This window comes from Mesocricetus auratus, unplaced genomic scaffold (assembly GCF_017639785.1).
Source record: "Mesocricetus auratus isolate SY011 unplaced genomic scaffold, BCM_Maur_2.0 Super-Scaffold_100001, whole genome shotgun sequence".
Lineage (NCBI taxonomy): Eukaryota > Metazoa > Chordata > Mammalia > Rodentia > Cricetidae > Mesocricetus > Mesocricetus auratus.
The window spans coordinates 6,247,011-6,267,353 of record NW_024429187.1 but is presented as its reverse complement, the minus strand read 5'-3'; the positions used below and the strand labels follow the sequence as shown (position 1 = coordinate 6,267,353).

The window sequence follows — 20,343 nt, the reverse complement described above, 5'->3', positions numbered from 1 at the left end:
CTGTCTTTGGCAGCTCTGTTCCCTTGGGCAGCGAATAAGATTTCCAAGGAATTACTTCCTTAGTTGTAAAATGTCAAGACCATCATACTTATACATTTGTTGAATGGTTATCTGATCAAGCATATGAGCATGTGTAATCTTGGATATTAATTAATGATGGTTTTCAATAACCAAAGTTGAAAACTCCTATAGCAATTCAGTTACAAACACTCCTTTTAACAGGTAGATCAGGGCTCACTTTAGAAATCAAACTTACCTAGATGTTGTAGTTTGTAAAGTTTTCATAAAAGCAGAAAATGGTAAGTTATCTTAAATGAACTATTATTCAATAACAAACAAGACCTGGTGTTTAGATTTTAGAAATGTAAATCCCTTCAGACGATAGTGTGAAGGTTCGTTACGGATACTCAGTGTATGTTGAAAGGATGTGTATGTATGATATGGTAGGGCTTAGATACCAGGGAAGGGTTCTCTGGGCTCTAGAGGTGTCCTTGGGATTTTAACAGACGGAATAAAATGTGAGCCAGGCCTGTAAAGACAACAAGAGGATGGGGAAGGAAGATGTGGAGGAGAGAGGCGGGGAGGAGGGAGAGGGAGAGGTGGAGAGAGAGAGGGAGAGGTGGAGAGAGAGGGAGAGACAGGGCTTTATCATACCAAATAGGGGCCTGTTTTAGGTTCTAGGTCTCTAGAAATGTACTAAATTATTCTCTCTCTCTCTCTCTGTCTCTCTCTCTCTCTGTCTCTCTCTCTCTGTCTCTCTCTCTCTCTCTCTCCCCATCCCCTGGTTTCAAAATGGCACCTGTAAGCTGGCTTCTGTGTCTGTTTCTGAGCTTGTTACCATGGTGATGAATTATCTGCCCAGTTTATGGCTGGCATGATTCTCCTGGCTTAGGTCACCTGTGTTTTCTTATTACCAGTTGCTCACCCTTTGGGCAACAGTTAAATGTCTATCACTAAGGAGTTGGAGGCCGAGGGCATAAGTAGTGCTTTAGGGGTAGTAGTCTATCAGTGCTTTTAATCCTTGATTATTCCCTTTCTGTGGAAGCCAGCAGGAGCCTCGCGACTTCCCATGGTTCCCAGCCTCTCAGATCGGGCAGAGAATGGTCGTTCCCCACTGCAGATGCTCATTCTCTGTCCTTTGTAGAAGCATTATGGGAGAAGCAAATAGAAGCTGACAGTGACCTTTGAGACAGGAAACTATTCTTTATATTAATGAGTCAAGGCCGAAGTTTTCGCCTTGCTGTATTTATATAAGCTGCAATAGTGAGTCAGTTGTTTTAAAGTTCCTGTCTACAACATTAAAACCAATGCTAAAATATGACCCAAGAATGAGAGCTGTGAGGAGAATGGCAAGGCCTCTGAGAGGATGAAATGAACGGGTGGATTTTGGAGATGCGTTCGTTCCATATGCCTAAAGTAAGAGATACCTGCCCGGGCTGTTGCCCACGACACACGCTCAGCTGTGGAGACCCCTGGGTCGGTCTTCAGACAGATCCCAAATGACCAGCAGCAGCCACAGGCAACATGGGGGAGCTCTAGCAGGGCAGGTGTGACTGCTGAAGGGTGACTCAGAGAACCGAGCAGGTTAAAAAGATTTGCTGGGTGCCATGGTGATTTAAGGGGACTGGTGAACTTTGAACCCTGAGAAATGTCCCTCGATGGAGTACAGTCATTGTCATCTCTCCATAAGCCTGTCCCGTGTAACAGCATTTGTGTTAGTTCATTGTTGACATGACACATCTGCTCGTAACTCGAAGCGCACGGCGTGGCTTTCCTGTTTCCTGTGTTGCGCCATACCCACTCTTCACCTTTCGTCTGAATTTCTGCGCCATTGCTGGGATGCAGCAGTCACTTCAACATCTCCGGTGACCGTGTGACTTCACCGATACCCAAGGCAGCATCAGCACCAAGGACTGCTTCACAGAACTATAAATCCAGGCTTTTTGGCAAAACCTGGTTCTTCCCTTTTTTAAAAAAACACTTTTTGGTTTTTTAGACAGGGTCTCATATAAATCAGGCTGGCCTTAAATTCACTGTGTAGCCAAAGGTGGCCTTGAACTCTTGATCCTCCTGCCTCCACCTCCCATGTACTGGGCTTACAGGTGTGTGCCACCACAGTTGGCTTCTTGGTCATTTTGTAAACCATCTGGCTGGTGTCGCCTCTGTGGAACCTTTACTCAGGATGTCCCCTAGAACTTAGGTGCCTGTCTCGGATGTGTAGAGTCTGTGCTGCCTCATTCAGGGATCTGTTTGTTAAGCTCTCTGCTCCGACAACCATGGGAACGACTTACTGTCCCTACAGAAGAGGAGGGAAACCCCAGGTCCCTCTCTCCTGAGCCTGTCACTGGCAGTTCCTGTCCTTGCTAGTGTCCCTCTTGCCCATGCATATTTCTGCTTAGGTTCTTTGTCTTTCCTGTGAAAGACATTCCCACGCCTTCTCCCCTCTCCAGCTCTTTAATTTCTCCTGGGAAATAATCAGACACTAACTCCCTACAGCACCGTCCCAACCTCACAAGAGGACTTGGTTTGCCTCCCGAGGCCAGCTTGCTTGATTGTCCACTTTGGTTCCATGACAGATTCTCAATCACCTTTGTGCTAAATCCATTTCTGCTGTCTCCTCCTCCTCTTCCTCCTGTTCCTCCTCTTCCTCTCCTCTCCTCATCCTTTGATGACAGGGTCTCACTAGGTGGCCCCCTGTGTGACCTCAAATTTCTGGGGATTCATCTGCCTCCAAAGTTCTGTGGCTGCAGGCATTTGTCATAGTGCTAAGTGTCAACTTCTTCACCTTTCTTTATTTGAAGGTTTTATCTTTATGGCGTGTATGTGTGTGTGAGTGTGCACACGCGCGCGTGCGTGCCTGACATGTGTACACACGCCCTTGGAGGCAAAAGAGGGAGCTGGAGTGTAGGTGTCTGTGGGCCGCTGGGTGTGGGTGCTGAGATGTACGTGGACCCCCTGGAAGAGAAGAGCCCTCTTAACCGCGGGACGGTCTCTCTAGCTTTACATCTAAGTACGATGTCACTGGACTGACTGTGCTTCAGTCACTCTTTACGCTGCCCAGGGTGCGCCCGCTGTTTGTAGGCATCCGTGTGCCTCTTCATCTGCGCTTTACCTTAGCCTAGAGGAAAGGTCCCACATCCTGTTTCCAAAGCTGTCATCCCACCGATAGGAAAGTCCCAACACATGCTTGAGATGCCTATGTAATAAATATACAATAAATCCGCCGTAACTAAGGGAGCAGTGTGTTTCCTCACCCATCTGGTGTCCTTGGAAAGTGATGAATCAGGGCTGCGTAGTGCGTGAATTGCTGTGCGACTAAAGGTCATCACATAGCAGCCCTGTTTCGTAATCTTTTATAGGACTAAATGCATGAGTGTTAAGAATGATTGAAATGTGGGATGCAGCTCAGTAGTGAAGAACTGGCCAGCAATGTAGTGCCTCAACACACATATCCACACACACACACACACACACGTGCGCGCGCACACACGCATCCCACACACATGCATGCACACACACACACGCGTGCGCACACACACATTCACACACACGCAGGCACACACGCATAATTAATGAAAAGGAAAGTGCTGTGTGTGCTCTAAGATGCGTGTCCACACCTGCATGTCTTTCTTGAACCTTCTGAGGTGCTGAGCAGTGCTGAGGGGTTCCTGAAAGTCTCCACATATGAACAGAAATTGGCTTCGATACCCAGCTAAGGAGCTCTGCCTCCTCATGTTCATGTATGACACAGATCCTAGGACAGGACTAGCCTGCTGGAGTGGAGAATAGTGTTTGCCACAAAGTCAACAAAGTTAAGTTTAAAGAGGCCGTTTCCCAAGAGAATACCGAGTTATGAGTGGTCATCTGTGGATGGTGAGCTTTACTTCACTGCCATGAATCAAAGTGACTGAAAGTGAACTAGAGAGTGATCATTTTTTGTACAGTTATGCTATTTTTAAGCCTTTGGAGAGAAGAACTCAGAAGATTGATAGGCTTTTAAAAATAAAGCAATCTGAATCTTTTCAGACACTGTACTGACTACAAATACACCACCTTGTAAAGTGGAGTGTTGCCAAGAGAGCTGTGTGGGTGTTGCATACATACTTACGGAACCAAAAAAAAATCTTTTTAAAAATCCACAGTGGCCATTTAATAAGCATTTAGACCGTAGCAGTGGGCAACCACATTTTAAAATAGAATTATCACTGATTCGGATCAATGCCAATATCACTACTTAAAGACACAGCAACTTTGACAAAGCTTACTCGTTTTCAAGAAAGCAAGCTTCTACTTTGTTACCTAATCTTTAATCTCTAAATCTTACATTTGACTAATTAATAGTAATATCAGTGAAAAGATACATTTTGGTGGCATTTAAAATTATGGTAATATAAGATTAACTATTGATATCAAATTCTCAAAGTTCATAAGCCTCAAAATTGACTGACTAATTCATGGTCAAGATTTTAGCTTTAAGTTATAAAGCATTTATGTTAAGTCAACAAGGACTAGAATACTCAAAGGTAGTAAGAAATGAAACCTCACTGACTTTTTGTCTACCATCTGTCTGTCTATCTATCTATCTATCTATCTATCTATCTATCTATCTGTCATCTCAGTCTTTCATCTATTTGTCTATCATCTATCATTTATCTGTCATCTCTCATGTATGTATGTATGTATGTATGTATGTATGTATGTGTCTGTCCATCCATGTCTATCATGCATCCCATCCATCCATCCATCCACCCATCCATCCATCCATCCATCTATTTTACCTTGTCTTTGAAAGCAATGTGGAAGAAGGATTGAGAAGAACACATGACATTGGCCCATAGATTCCTCACATATACAACACATGAACACACACACACACACACACACATACACACACACACCATACAAAAAAGAAGGTTCCCTATAAGGTCTTCGGTCACAGGCTGACCAAGATTAGCAGTTGAGTGGAAGAGTCACCATTCTGTTTTCCCCAAATAAACTTGAAGGCAATGTTTACTATTTTGCTGATCTCAGGTGAGTCTTCACTGTCAACTTCCAGACAGAGAGTGTAACTACACTCTGCTGCCCCGGCAAATCAGTTGGAGTGGCATCCAGAGAAGTCCTGCTTCTCTCCAACCCTCCTGCGTCTTGTCTTCTTTCAGGTGACAGTCCCTTTGTGCTGCAGACTTTGCTTCTCTGATTTAAGGCCTCTCTGACCCCCTATTTATTAGTGACACAAAAGCTTCTAGGACCATTTGATGTGCAAATCCAATGACTGGTTTTATTTTCAAAGGATGGCTTGAGTTGTATTATTCCAGCAACTATTGACACAGCTTTTTCTAGACTGTTATCCTGAAATCAGTAGACATTTTACTCTGTCTATGGCCAACACTACCTGGCTTAAGTTTTCAAGTGGTATTAGCGGGTCCAAAAGCATGTATCTACAGAATGATATTTTGTAGTACTTCAGTTGGTCTGTGGTTTGAGATTAAGCTTGGGCACTTTGGCCAACTCTTGTTTTCTTTTCTAGGTAAGGTAACTTCACCGGCGCTCACAGACTGTTTATGTACCACTTGCTGGCCTCCTTTGCTTTCTTCCTTCCCTGCTTCCCTTCCAGGGCCGTAGACAAAAGAGGGTAAAGCTCACTGTGCAGCTCATGTAACTCCCATCTGACGGGATGAGAGTCGAGGTAAAAATACTTCAGGTTTGATGCCCTGTGTGAGATGCCTTCACTTCATATGGTTAGGACTCAGAGTACTCAGATTTTAATGAGCTAAAGTAGGAACATCCATCACTGTTTAAAAGCCTTTAGCATTTGGCTGGAAGGGTGTGTTTCAAATGACCATGTTAAACATGTGATTTAACATGGAGTGCTCTGTGGTACTTTTGATGTGCGTTCCCTGAGCCAGCTGCAGGGACACAGCCGTCCTCTGTGTCCGGTGAACTGAAGAGCATAAAGGAAAAGTCACCGGGCAGGGAAACTGTGACACTGTGTCCCTTCAGCTTTCATTTTCCTCCTCTCAGAAGTCCTTTGTGTGTGGCCTGTTTCAGCAGAGTCTGTTCAAATGGAAACTCTTGGCTGAAACGGGAGGGTCTGTGAAAAGGGCTGTTTGACCATCTCTGAGGTGAATCCATACATGTCCTCCTGGCGTGTTTCCCTCCTTCAGCCTTGGGTTTTCTGAGTATTTGATTATTTCAGTTTTTTTTCCTTGAAAAATTACGGTTTGTTGGAAAGAGTAAAACCTCTCGTTACTGTATTTGACCACAAAGCCTAATGTGGTAGATTTTCTCCTTTTAAATTTGAATTGGAAAAAATGCCCTGGAGGATTAGATCTCAACAAGACTTACCAACCAGTCTCATATTGCAGGAGAGGAATGGTAGAGGACGCCCTCATCTCCCCAAGGTTGCGGGGTGCTGAGGCCTCTGCTTTCTGACCTGTTGCTGTCGAGGTACACAGACGGGGGCGAGGCTTTGCTTTCCTCCTTATTTCCACTACTTAAAAGAGTTGCTGGGTTTCCTTGCCCAATGAGATCCTCCTATCTTGTTTGAGTTGTGCTGTGATTCCAAGGTTGAAGGTGGCTTTACAAACAAATCCTTAAGTAACTTTACACTGTTTTTCTCTATGTACATCCTTAAACCCGGCCAGTTTAAGGTGAAATTACCGTTGTGCTCACTTACATACTGTCATGCGACTTTGCAGTTCAACTTTCTCAGTGGTTTTGTGACTCATCAGAGTCTCATGCTCTCTGTAGACAAAGATTTAGTTATGATTTCACTCTTCTAAATACTGTGTGGATTGTTGAAGTACAGTTTTCCTCTAGGAGTGTGTGTCTTAATATATATAAACATACCCCTAAACCTTTAATCCAGGTTCTAGGACAAAACTCTAGCCCCAAAGCCATTGTGACTTGTCTATTCTTTTTATATGGACATATTGGTTCTTCTTCTTTATATACCGTACGCGTTTGTCCTTTTTCGTGCCTATATTATATTCCTCGTTAAAGATGATTCTCTCCAATTGTAAATTGTATTGGATATCCATTTATCTTCAGAGAAGTGGCATTAATCAGTCATTCAGCTACCTAAGGTGAGCATATCATTGGAAGTTGGCAAATGTCTCATGAGACTTTCTCCTAGAAACTTCTACATTCATTCTCTCATTTTCCATTCATTCTCTCATTTTACTAGAGCCTTGCTTTCTTACTCCCATCAAAAGGGTTTTAATGTGGGAAGAGAATTAGACGTTTGGTTTTTTTTTTAAACTGTACTTTAGTCTCTGTGTGTGCACACATGTGTACATGCGTGTGGGCAATTGTGCGTCAGGGCCTGCGGAGCTCAGCGGGCGTGTTGCAGGATTTAGTTTTCTCTTTCTGCCATGGTAAGTTCTGGGGATTCGAACTAAGGTAGTCAGGCTTGGCAGCTAGCACTCTTACGCGCTGGGAAACCTTACAGGCCCCACAGGCTGTCTTTGAGAAGGCAAAGTGGGTAGTGATTAACTAGGGCCGAACCCCCAGGAGTGGAAAGGCAGACTGTGCTTGCCCTTCTGAAGGGCAGTGTGGCGGCATTGTCCGTCCGTTCTGCTCGGCCTTCCTAACACCAGATGTAATTGACCTCCGGTTATCTTGGGTGTGGTGGTTTCAGTCATCAGATCATTCTGTAGCCTGTCTTGTGTAGCTCCACAATACTGTTGCCGAGGAGGAGGTAGGCATGGTTACCAGCAAAGGGGTGTGTATTCAGCTCTCAGTACTGTCTAGAAGGAAGAGAAACCTTCAGAATCCAAGCCTGTGCCATCCCAAGTAAGTACTACTGCATGTGATGACTTCTGGCAAACAGTCTTGTCTACCCATGAGACTTGTTTATTTGCCTCCATTAGTCTTCTGAGTATGCAGAGGTGTGGTTACCGAAGGTCTCTACCTCTGTGTTTTTTATTAGTCTTCAGGACAATGACAGCTGTATACCACCCTCATCCATCTTCACTAAAACACCACTCACTACTTCCTGCTGACTCAGAGGCAGGAAGTGTACCTGCATTTTATCACTTTCACAGCAGCGGATTGATCATAAGTTATTATTAGAAATCTGCCCAATTATAGTTGGAAACATTTCTTTAAGTATTTGTATTTTTATGTGTATGTTTCTGTGTCTTTGTATATGTGTGTTTGTGTGTAGGGTCCTATGAAGACCAGAAGGTGTTAGATCCATTGTAGTGGGATTTACAGGCGGCTGTGAGTGGCCTGATGTGGGTTCTGGGAACTGAATTCAGGTCCTTTGCAAGAGCAACTCTGCGCAAGCAGCAAATAATCTTGACCACCAAGCCACTTAACCTGCAGTCCTATTTCTTTTTGGCATCTGGCAAACCCAAGGGCCCGTGAAAGACATTTTGAGAACGGTGGGTTGGAATTGGAGTGACATCTCATCTCAGATGTCCTTCAGATCTTAAGATGCTGATGCTCTAGATGTTGGGTTGGGACTTTTGGCTCTGTGGACCATCCTGGGTACATCATTCATTGCAGAGGCCTTCTGTTCTCCCCAAAGAGACAGTGGTAGTGTTGTTCTACCCACATCGCCTCCAAGACTCTAGTGGTCTTTCTCCTGCCCTTGAGTTAATTGCCCCTGCAGCCCTCTGTTGTGGCTGTGTTCCCCAGGACAGACTTTGAAATGGATATGAATGCGTGGGAAGTTTATCCGGAAGGGCCCGTGGGATAGCCCCGTGGAAAGGAAGGAAGGAAATGGTGCAGGGCAGAGGGGGCACCGTTGGGCCTGCAGAGCTGGGAAGGTTTCTTTGCTATTCCTCATCCAGGAGAAGGGACCATGCCTTCATATTCCACATAGACGGCCTGTCTCACTGGCTGACAAGCCGTCCCCAGGAAGGGGACGAGGACAAGGACAAGATGTTGGGGTGAGAGCCAGGAGATGGTGGAAGGAAAAACGTGGAATGCATCAAGTCGTTCAGACAGCTCAATTGTGGCTTTGATGACTCCTTTCAAAGCTCTGTCTGCAGAAATACAGCTTTATATCGCACAAACCTGATAAAACTAGGTGCTTAATGTGCAAAATGTTCTGTTCTTTATGCAAACAAATCCTGTTATGTAAATAAACCCCACTTTTACAGTTTTTTATGCACGCCTGCTTACTATTCTTTATATTTTTCTTCTTCTATACCTTTAGCAGTTTGTTCTTTTGTGAATCTTCACCTTAAAAAGTCAGGTGCTTGAGCACAGTGTATCTTTTTCTCTCATATAAAATATTGATTTATTTATTTTTACAAATTTTAAGCCTGTCTTCAGGGACTTTTGTTTTTTTCACCCTGTTTTGGTTTGGTTTTTCTGCCTTTGCATGCGTGGTCATTTATAGTGCTTTACCTTGAAATGGTTTTACATTTGCTTTTTGGGGAGGACAGCCCAGGGATTCATTTGTTATTGACTGCATTTCTTAGCATGGGCAATCTTAACTGACTAGCTTTGTCATCCCATACAAATAAGGTTTCCACTTTAAGACACTTGCACCACAGGGTGAATGTAACATTTCTCTGCCTTCCCCATATTCTTAGAGGCAAGCACCCGTGAAACATTACAAAGACAGTTGAGGACTTTGTTCTGTCTTCTCACCATATTTTAACTGTGACCACAGCACCTCAAAATAGCTCGTGTTCTACGTCTTAATTCCAACTTTACACCTCACTTGCCATGTGTATTTACTTAGTTATTTACTTACTGTTTTTATTTTTTGTGTATTTGTATATGTGTAGGAATATTTGTGTGTGTGTGTGTGTGTGTGTGTGTGTGTGTGTGTGTGTGTGTGTAAGCCACAGGTCAGCCTTGGGTGCTGAGCCTCAGTTGCTATTCACCATGTTTTCTGATGTGGACTCTCACAGGTATGGACGTGGCTGATTTGACTAGGGTGGCTTTTGGGACCCCTCCCCCCCCAAGGATGCACCTGTCTCACTTGTCCCATGCTGGGTTACAGGTGTATACATACGGGTGTATGAGTGTTTTGCCTGCCTCAGAAGCCAGAAGAGGGTATTGAATCACATGCAACTGAGTTACAAATGGTTGTGAGATACTGTGTGGGCGCTGGGAACCAAACTTGGGTCCTCTGCAAGAGCAACCAGTGCTCTTAACTTCTGAGCCATCTAGCTAGCTCCTGTGTGACTTTCAAAATGTAGATTCTGGGGGTTAAACTAAAGTCCCCGTGCTTGCCCGTGGAAGACTTTATTGGCTCAGCCACCTCCCCAGCTGTGGGACACCAGGGCCTCTATAAGCAGTAGGTCAGGCTGTGTCCTGTTTGGAGGAAGAGTAAAGCCAGAAATCGTGTATCACCTTACTCCCCTGAGGAAGTGTTCCAGGAGGTGTGTTACCAGTTTGGATGTAGACTTACGTGTGTTCCCATATGTCCCGACTGGGGCTCCCCACAGCCGCAGCTGCTGCCGTTTGCTCTGTGCTTTGCTGTTGGATCTAGCTTTGGATCTAGCTTTGCCGTGCTGCTAGGTGATTTTATTTAATAAATAAATAATAAATAAATAAATAAATAATAAATAAAGCCACCGAGTTACTTTTAAGGAAAGGTTTTATTTTTAGTTATGCATATATAAGTGTGAGTTTGCGCTTGTGAGTACAGTGCCTGAGGAGCCCAGAAGAGGGTGTCACACCCCTTGGAGCTGGAGTTACAGGTGGCTGTGAGCCACAGGATTCTGATGCTGGGACCTCTGGTCCTCTGGACGAGCAGCAAGTGCTCGTAGCCATTTAGCCAAGTCTCCAGCGGCGCTGTGCACATTTCTGTTACACTCACATTTACTTTCCATGTTTCTGGTGCAAAGCCCCTTCCTTTAGCGCATCTTACCACGCACTGCTGCACCTGCCCCTAGGTTACTCATTAACATTCAGTTCCTTAGACTCTGCCTCTTCAGTGTGTAAGTGTCCATAGTAACCGTGTCTGGCATTAATTTAGCACTCAGGGTGAGTTCTTGACCAATGTTTCCCATTGTTATTTGCCTCCCCACCTTGGCCAAAGGCTTTATGTTCTTCATGGTAGCTGTTTCCTTATTAAGAGGAGGAGGAGGAGGAGGAAGTCTTAGTTAAGGCCTGGGAGAGTCCAAAGGAAAAACTGTTGAGTATAGCGGAATAACCGAAACTGAAGCAGAGTCCCACCCTCTCTGTGCATGGACCAAAGGTCACTTGACACATCCGTGACCAGAGCGATGCTCTCCCACTGCTGCCTTGAAGACAGCTTGGAGGAGTTTTGCCTGGACAGCGCAGGGGGGTAAGTTGGTGTTTGTGAATATTTTTTTGACTAAGGAGAGGTTTCAAAGGCATAATTATTACAGAAGATGTTTGTAGACCTAGAAAGGTAGTATTATTTTAAGGCTAAGTAGGCCCTCTGACAGTTTTTTTTAAAGCCCCTTTTGACATCCATTTGGCTTCTAAACCTGGTAAAATCTTGGGGCACCGTAGTATCCACATTATCTTACCCTTTCCCTCCTGCTTCGGTGCTTAGGCTTTTGTGAATTTAAAGGCCTTTATTCCTGTGAGTTGTGGAGCTTAAGAGGGTAATCTCCCTGTCCACCTCTCAGCTAAGAAGGGATCAGATGACTATTAATAGTTGGGAATCTGCAGACAGAAAATGAATCTTATATGTGAAACACCTTGATTATCCTGTAAATATTGACTGCTTTGAATGTTTGTACAGCATTAGTTGTCCTATGAAAATTTGCTTATTACTCAAATTTAACCTTCGTAGGCTATTGTTGGCTCTGAGCCCACACATTGAACACAGCCAAATTTCTATACAAACATTTTACTTGGGACTGAAACTGTAGTTGGGTATGTGTATTTAAAATTTTTGTTTTTTAAATCCGTGTATATTAATGGATCTTGTAAATGTGTAAATAGTCAATTAGTGGAACAACTATTTTTAAAATATCAAAGTTTATAATTTTAGTATTTTAGTATTACATTTGAGTTCAGCAACAAGCAGGACTGTCAGTTTATAGAGGTCTCTGTATGCCTTTTCTTTTTGAGGTTCTTATTGGATTGTCACACTCAACCTGACTGGAAAGAAAATTTTTCTTCTTGCTCTATTGCCAGAAGTTAAATACAAAAGTAGCATTGCTGTTATGTAAAAGCTATATTTATAGGATAATCAAGGTGTTTTGCATATAAGATCCACTTATTGTATGACTGTAGGTTCCCAACTATTAATAGTCATCTGATTGCTCCTTAGCTGTGAGGTGAACAGGGACATTACCCTCCGGAGCTCTTAACAGCGTAATTGAGTGCTCCCGACAGAGGGCAAAGGTCAGTATCTGCCTGAGTTACTCTTTTGGAATGGGACTCTGCATTCTTCAATTTAAATTGTGGGGTACGGTGTGTGTGTGTGTGTGTGTGTGTGTGTGTGTACAGTGAGTCTCTGGGTGTGCAGGTGTGAGTGTACACATACAGGTACAAATAGAAGCCAGAGGTTCCTATCCATGTCTCATTGGAGTGCACTGGTTCTGCTAGACGGCCTGGCCAGTCTGCTCCAGGGAACTGGGCCTCACGCTGCTGCCTCTGGCTTTTTCCTGGGATCTTCCATGTGGAACTCAGGTCTCAGTGCCTGGTGAGCACGTTACTCATCCAGTCATGCCGTCATGCCCCCACCCCCTACGTGATACTCTTGAGTAGCATCTTGGAATGTGTCGATTCTCCTGGAAAATGTTGATCGTTTGTATGCCATAAAGAGGGTTGACAATCCAGTCTTTGCTCATAGACCTTTGGGCAACACATATAGCCTTTAGGAGCAGAAAGTGGGTGAGGTTCCTGGAGACATTTATGGTCTGACTTATTCGTGTCTTGGTTATAAACTTTTTTCCAAATTCCAAGGCAGATACCAGTGTCATGTGGACTTTGAACTCAGCGTATTCTCTGAGAAAGGAATGTAAAACATTTTGTTCTTTGACCCAGCCGTTCTCCTCATTGTAGGAGGATGCGTGCACATAGGTTGTTTAAAAGAGGTTTCTGTTTTTCAGCCGCTCAATAAGGAAATTTTCTCAATTTAACTTTAGCGAGTTGTGTAGTAAAAGAAATGGCCAGATATATAGATACCTGTTTAGTCTCATTTCTAGTTAAGTAATTCCAAATAAAGTGTACAGAGAAGTCTCTGTCAAGGTCGTCACCCCCCCTTCCCCAGTTCCTTTGTCACTCATTCATTGAGGTCAGTAGGAAGTTAATAAAAGGCTTGGGCCTGCCTTGGAGTGCAGTGACAAAGGACTTTATATCATTGTTAGCTAAGTTGAATAAAAAGATTGTGTAAGGGTTAAAATAAAGCAGGTTATCGTTAAGGCTTTCGTGCTGTGTGTGTGCGCGCGTGTGTGTACATGGAGGTCAGACAGTGTAGGGTATCACTTCGTCTCGGGTGCCATCCACCTTGGGTTTTTGAGCCAGGATCTCCTGTTGGCCTGGTACTCACAGGTTCAGTGAGTCTGGCCAGCCAGTGAGCTCCCGGGATCTGCATGGTTCAGCTTTCTTGGTGCAGGCACCACAGGTCCACGCTCAGCTCGAGAACGTCCAGCTGGGAGCGGAACCCAGGCCACGCTTCGTGACAAGCACTTGACTCACTGAGCTTGTGTGGTCATTTGCTCTAAAGACAATTCCGAATTGAAATGACTAAACAGTTTTGGAATCTCATTTTTCATCCTTGTTTGTTTTGTTTTTCCGAGATAGTGTAACAGTTATGGCTCTCCTAGAACTCTCTTTGTAGACAATGCTGGCCTCAAACTCACATGCTAGGGTTAAAGGTATGCACCAGAACTTCCCGGCTTAAAATCTTTTTTAAAGGTTTAACTTTACTGTGTTTAATCATGGGTATGTATATGTGTCTTTATGGGGGTTTGTCACATGGCTGCAGTGCCTGCAGGGGCCAGAAGAAATGACATTAAACAGATTGATTATCCATGTATCTGGCAGCTTCTTCTAATACACAGAGAGCGCTGGGTCCCTTGGAGCAGACTTACATGGAGGTGTGACTGTTGGTTGTGGGTGTTGGCAACCAAGCTTTGGTCCCCTGCAGGGCTGGTATGAGATCTTGATTGCTGAGCCATCTGCCCAGGTCTTCCTCCCTGAAACGCTGCCCCCTTCGAGAGTCTAGCTTTATCTGTAGGATGTGTGTCTGTGTGTCTGTGTGTCTGTGTGTGTGACCTTTGGGCTGTGCGCATTATAGAATCTTACGTTCAGAATATGTTAATCAGATTTAGAAATTTGATTACTCCTAACTTAGATAGTTTTAATTGCAATATTCTAAACCATCAGAGTGATTTGTAAGCTAATGTCATTCTGTAATTAGTGATCTTAGATTGAATGGAAGGGCATGTGAGTTTCTTACATTTGCTTTCTGTCACGTGTCAACATTGGTCTATGAAGGCTTTGATTTAAGAACATGGCTGTACATTTTCTTAATTATTAAAAGGGCATCATGGAGTACTGGGAAGATGGCTTGTTTGGTAAAGTGCTTGCCTAGTGAGCATGAAGATTATGCTTGGGTTCTCAGAACCCATGTACAAGACTGGCCATGGCAACACAAGCCCACAATCCTTGCAGCGCAAGATGGGAGGCAGATACAGGAGAGTTTTGGAAGCTAGCCTGGCCTACCTAGTGATGGTATAGGCCCCATGAGGGAACCTGTCTCCAACAGAAGGTTGAGGCATGAGGACCACTGGAGACCGTTCTTTGGCCTCCATGTGTGTGCTGTGTATACAACACTCATACCCACATGTGCATAGACATACATGAACACAGGTAACACAAATACATTGTGTCAGATATTTAGATACTGATACTTCATAATGATACTGACTTTTCTAAGACTGTACATAAACATACAATTTTGAAATCCCTATTTACTACTATCTTCCATATTAATTACGTTCTGCCATTGTTTTCTTAAAAAATCTTTCCATGGTATGCAGATAATTCCCCTGTAGTCCACAATTTTATATAATCTGCCAGGCCAAACGGTGTAGTCTACATTGGGTAGAGCACGGTCGTCTGTGTTGAACAGGTAGCCTGGGCCTGGGGTTGGAAAGCCGCCCATGCTCTGGCTTGGCATTCCCAGGATTCAGAATGAACTGCTTCACTAACTCAGAACCTGGATTCCTGGAACCCAGCCCTGCTCCCTTCTCCCCATTCTCAGTTCACCCCCAGCTCAGCTGAAAGCTGCCTGTGGCCTTCCAGTTCCCACCATGTAAAGATCATGGACTGCTTGGTGCTCCGTTGTGTTTGGTCACCTGTTTTTATTTGCTTGGCCTTTATCGTATCTCCCATCTCCTGCCTGATTTTTCCTCCTCAAAGTCTCTCATTCATAACCAGAGTTCAGCTCTTTCTCAAGGTCTGCTGACCGCCACTGTCCTTGGTTCTATCTCCCTCAATTGAGTGTAATCTTTTGTGCTTTTGTGCTTTCTTTTCTTTTTTTAAATTAAAATTGCATTTTATTTAATTTGTTTATGTGTGAATGCTGGCTTGCAGGAGTCACCTAGTGTAGTGTTTAGTCTTCCTGCTGCTGCCTGGTTCCTGTTGCCTCTTTCAGCCCCCAAGTAACACACAGGACAGTACAATAATTATGAAGCTGTTGGCCATTTACTATTGTTTCTCATTGGCTACTTCTGACTTAATTATAGACCCATAATTACTAATATATATTTTATAAGGTCTTACCTTACCGAGAATGTATATTTGCGTCCCCTCTTCCTGGGAATCACATGGTGACGACTCCCTTCACTACATTTCCCAGAATCCTCCTAGACTCCTAGTTCTAACTATCTTGCTTGCCTATTGGCCAACAGTGCTTTATTTACATATACACAGGACTTCCTCATCATCTCCTCTTTTCTGTCTAAATAAAAAGGTTTTAACTTTAACATAGTCAAATTATATATAGCAGAATAGCTATCAAGTAAGAACTATAGTTACAATATTTTGTCCATTAACATTTAGTAAGATTTAAAGAAAGTATTTTATCATCTATCCTATCTGTGTGAGTCTAAAGTCTTGTATGTAGCTTATCTTTTGTCATAACTAAAGAAAACTATGATTATAACTATCTGTCTTCAACTCCATCAAAGACCACAGAAAGATAATATATAACCACTAGAATTGACAGAGACATCTTGCTGCCTAGACAGTCACCTGAAGTTCCTCTGTAACATTGGGGCATCCATCTTCAGCCCATAGGCCACAGTGTATCTGGAAGACTTCTCAGCAAAGCAAGAAATTCAAACTGTCCATCTGCATTGGCAGTCTGTCAGTCATTTTTCTGTGTCCTGCAGAATGTCTGGCAGACTCTTCCATGAAGCAGGAACCCTATAGGACTGTCCAAGCTCAGCAGTCACTTTTCTGTGGGTCCTGCATGTCCAGATTATACAGCAACAGTCAAGCAGTCCAGGAAAAAGCAGTTTCTTGCCCAAATGACTAATCTTGCCATATTGAAAGCAAACTCCATAATGCATTTCTTCGATGCCCATCTTCCTCTCAGACGTAATTGATGTGCCAGGAGCAGACATTTCTCATTGTCAAGAAAAACCCTAAACCATTTTAAATGCCATTTTCTTAAGGTCTTTGAATGGTTTGAAGACTATCTTATAATATATCCCTGTATATCTAGAAAACCTAACTTACCTAACTAAGTTTTGACTATTATAGGTAACTATCTATAATTTGTACTTAATTACACATTACATTTTTAAAAGACCAGTATAAACACAATACTAAAACAAGAGGAGAATACACATATCACAAAATTTGTGTCAATAAATGAAAATCCATTCGAATACAAAGTATTCATTACTATACCACATTCTGTTTTTTCCCTTTAGAAAGAGATTGACTGTGATCATTACCATTTATAAGCAACTCTGCATAAGTGAAAACAAACATTTAAACAATATTTGGGAATTTGGGCGTTGGTCACCCCAAACTGATCTCCATACCATGGGGATCATGGCAAACACAGACACCTGGCCATGTCCTTGTTTTTGTAGTCTGCAAAGCTGCATCATCTCAGCTGTTTCAGATGCTGGACCACCTGGGACACTGCTTCAGGAGGTCTTGGTTCACCAGACCACAGAAGCCTGGAAGGAATCCACAGCTTTCCATTTTCTGTGGAAACATAAACAAAAATTCTTTTTCCAAGTAACCTGTCCTTATATTTAAATTTAGAAGTCAAAGCATTTTCAAAAGATATAAGTTGAATTAATTCAGCAGCATTTATAATCAAGTACATTTCATCAGTTGTTTCTTTCTTAGCAATTGAACAACTGAAAAACACAATGGCATACAGTATCCAGACTGTGCATTTTTGATCTTCATGTGGCTTTTTTTACTCTATATTTTTAATTTTACTTTTTTTGAGACAGGGTTTCTCTGTGTACTTTGACTGCCCTTGAACTTCTTCTGTACACCAGGTTGGCCTTGAAATCACAGAGATCTGCTTGCCTCTGCTTCCCAAGTAGTGGGATTAAAGGCGTGTGCCACCACAGCCAGCTACTCTCTTTATTTTTTTTTTCAGTATGTTGTTTCTTTTACTCTCCCAAGTCTACCTTTGTTTTTACACACAGTATAAACCTTTTCGAGGTTTTACTTTTATTTTTTATTTTTGTGGCCACGTGTCTTATATTGGCTAAAGAACATTGCTAAAGTGGAAACAGCTGCTGGCTTCCCAACATGGCGGGCATGAGTTTGCTGCCAGCATCGGGAGCTGTGGTCACTGCCTTAGCCTATGCCACCATCAAGCAGTCTGCTGCCGGCTTGGAGATGTAGTCACTGCCACTGCCAGCTGCTCGTACACACCATTCATTTGTTGGCAGGGCCTCTTAAAAGAGCCTTGCTGTTTTTTTTGCTGCTTATGCTGAGTCAGAAAGACTCTCTTAAGTGAGCTGCGTGAGTCTCTGCTTGTCTCTAGAAAAACAGAGCTCGCTTGAGAAAAATGCTGTTACCAAGAAGCTGTGCTTCTCTCTGTTCTTTTGTTTCTAAAATCCCTTTTAAGCTTTTGTCATTCTATGTACAAATTCAGATCCCACTTCTGCCACCATATGTAATGTGTAGTCTTCCTGCCATCAGCCTGGGCCCTGCCAAGCTGTCTGAGCACCCAAATAACACACTATATTAATTATGAAGGTATTGGCCATTTGCTATTGTTTCTCATTGGCTAGCTGTGACTTATTTATTGACTCATAGTTACTAATATATATATTATAAGGTCTTATCTTTCTGAGAACGCAGACTTGTGTCCCCTCTTCCCGTTATCACATGGCAACGACTCCCTTCACTACATTTCCCAGAATCCTCCTAGAGTCCTCTGTGTTTTCTTACTGTGCCCTATGTTGTGTTTATTTTCTCTTGATATTTTGCTCTTCCCATGTTAACTGAATTCATACAGCTAAGTTGTCTTACTCTTTGTTCCTATGATGGGCGGTAGGTGGTTTGGTCTGATTTCTCCCACGTTGGCTTGCCCAGATACTAAATGGAGCCCTACGTGGAGCGATGGGCCCATGAGTCATAGAGTGACTCTGCCCTTCTGCCAGGGTGGATATTTGAAGAGATTCAGACCAGTTTTCTGAGTTATGGCTGAAGCAACCTAAGCTGAAGCTGAGAATTGTTTCAGGCCTTGCTGTCTGGAGCCTCAAGTCTCTTCTAGGATAAAGGCCAGGCAGAGAGGAATTGAGAAGTCACCCAGAATGTGTAAGCTCTGACTCAGATTATTTCCATGAACTCGGTGGAATTTAATGTAGTTAGGCTAGCATGCTGGTTTGGGGAAAAGAGGTTTGTCCCCACATGATTGACATCATTGACACAGTACCTGCCTTGTTGCTGTGACAAAATGCCTTAGAGACACAAGCTAAGGAAGGAAGGGAGACTTTGTTTTGGCTCCTAGTTTGAGGGCACAATCCATCTTAACCAGGAAAGCATGCTTGGGAGGAGAAAGGACGTGGCTGTGACAACCGAGGTAATTGACCCGCCCAAGGTCCATCGCTCATCAAGAACAGGTATTGCTTCAGCTGAGATCTCAGTGGGCCCTGGGCGTGCTGTGTGGGTTACACATTAATAATAACTTCTACATTATTGTACCTGTGCCCTCGGTCACATTGCTGACCTCATCGGGGCAGGGCAAGAGCTGAGACGGATCCTGACACCCAGTCTTGAGTTTTCCAGAGGCTGATATGTAAAAGGTCACGGAAATCGACAGAGTTGGGAAGTGGCAGCGAATGAGACAGTAAGCAAGAAGAAATGATTGTGTTAGACTGTAGACCCTGGGAAAAGGTGAATGGGCAAGCACTGCCTTCAGTGTGAGAGGAGAGAGGCTTCTGCCCCCCTGTTAAGCAAGAAGCCTGGCAGGATTGGAACAGCTGCTGTCAATGTGAGAAGCATAGACTGTGCTGTGTGTTTGGATTTAGCGTTAGACTGAGAAAACCAGAGGGGCGAGCATGGCGTGTGGGTGAGCATGGCGTGTGGGTGACATGGGCAGAGCCACCTAAGAACTTTACGTGTACAGTCGTGTGTCATACACACACGATTATGATGGGGCTGAACGTTTCTGCCACCTAGTCCCAAGCACTGTGTGGTGCTCCGACACTGTGGTGACAGAGGTGTGAGCCACCCTGCTGAGCCACCCTGCTGCACTGCCAGTCATAATAAAAGTACAATAAAACCAGGTGTGGTGATATTCTCTCCCATAAGCCAGCATCAACGAGTCCAATGCAGGAGGATGGCCAAAGATTTGAATCCGGCCTGGGCTAAGTAGCAAGACTCCTTCTCACACACACAAAGAAATATCAAACCTCAAATAAACAGCACAGTATTGACGGTCATGTGCAAAGCTGCTTAGCTGCTTACTATCAAATGACTTAGCTGCTTTCTGTGTCTTCGTGTTGTACTTTTCGCATACTTGTCTCCTTATAGATGTGTAAAAAGTGTGAGCAGTGAGGCAGCCTCAGCTGGGTCCTCATGGGGACAGACAGGCCCAAGCCTGGTGCTGCCATAAAGCAAAGACTGACATCGGGACTTTGGCCCTCCCGACAACCAGTGTGTTTAGTAAAAGATGAAGCAAGAGCATAGGCAAAGCTTATAGGATACGGATATAATGGACCTTTTTATTTTGGTTTTGTTTTTGTTTTTCAGGACAGGGTTTCTCTGTGGCTTTGGAGGCTGTCCTGGAACTAGCTCTTGTAGACCAGGCTGGTCTCAAACTCACAGAGTGCTGGGATTAAAGGCGTGAGACACCACCACCGCCTGGCATTAAAGGAACATTTTTTAGAGAACTGTATGGTATGTTTTAGGGTAAATGTTATTAAAAGAATCTGTTTTTTAAAAAAAGCCTAAAAG

General features: G+C 43.6%; 1 protein-coding gene across 5 annotated transcripts in view; it reads left to right on the top strand.

The window, feature by feature from the left end:
* Eps8 (epidermal growth factor receptor pathway substrate 8) overlaps positions 1 to 20,343 on the top strand; it is a 171,153-nt gene that overhangs the window by 63,805 nt on the left and 87,005 nt on the right. The window contains exon 1 of one of the 5 annotated variants that reach the window (XM_040743449.1): positions 11,143 to 11,257. The exons of the other annotated variants lie outside the window; for them this stretch is intronic. The gene's annotated coding sequence lies outside the window, so the exon portion shown is untranslated. Of the gene's footprint in view, positions 1 to 11,142; positions 11,258 to 20,343 lie in introns of those variants that run through there. 5 annotated transcript variants of the gene reach the window in all.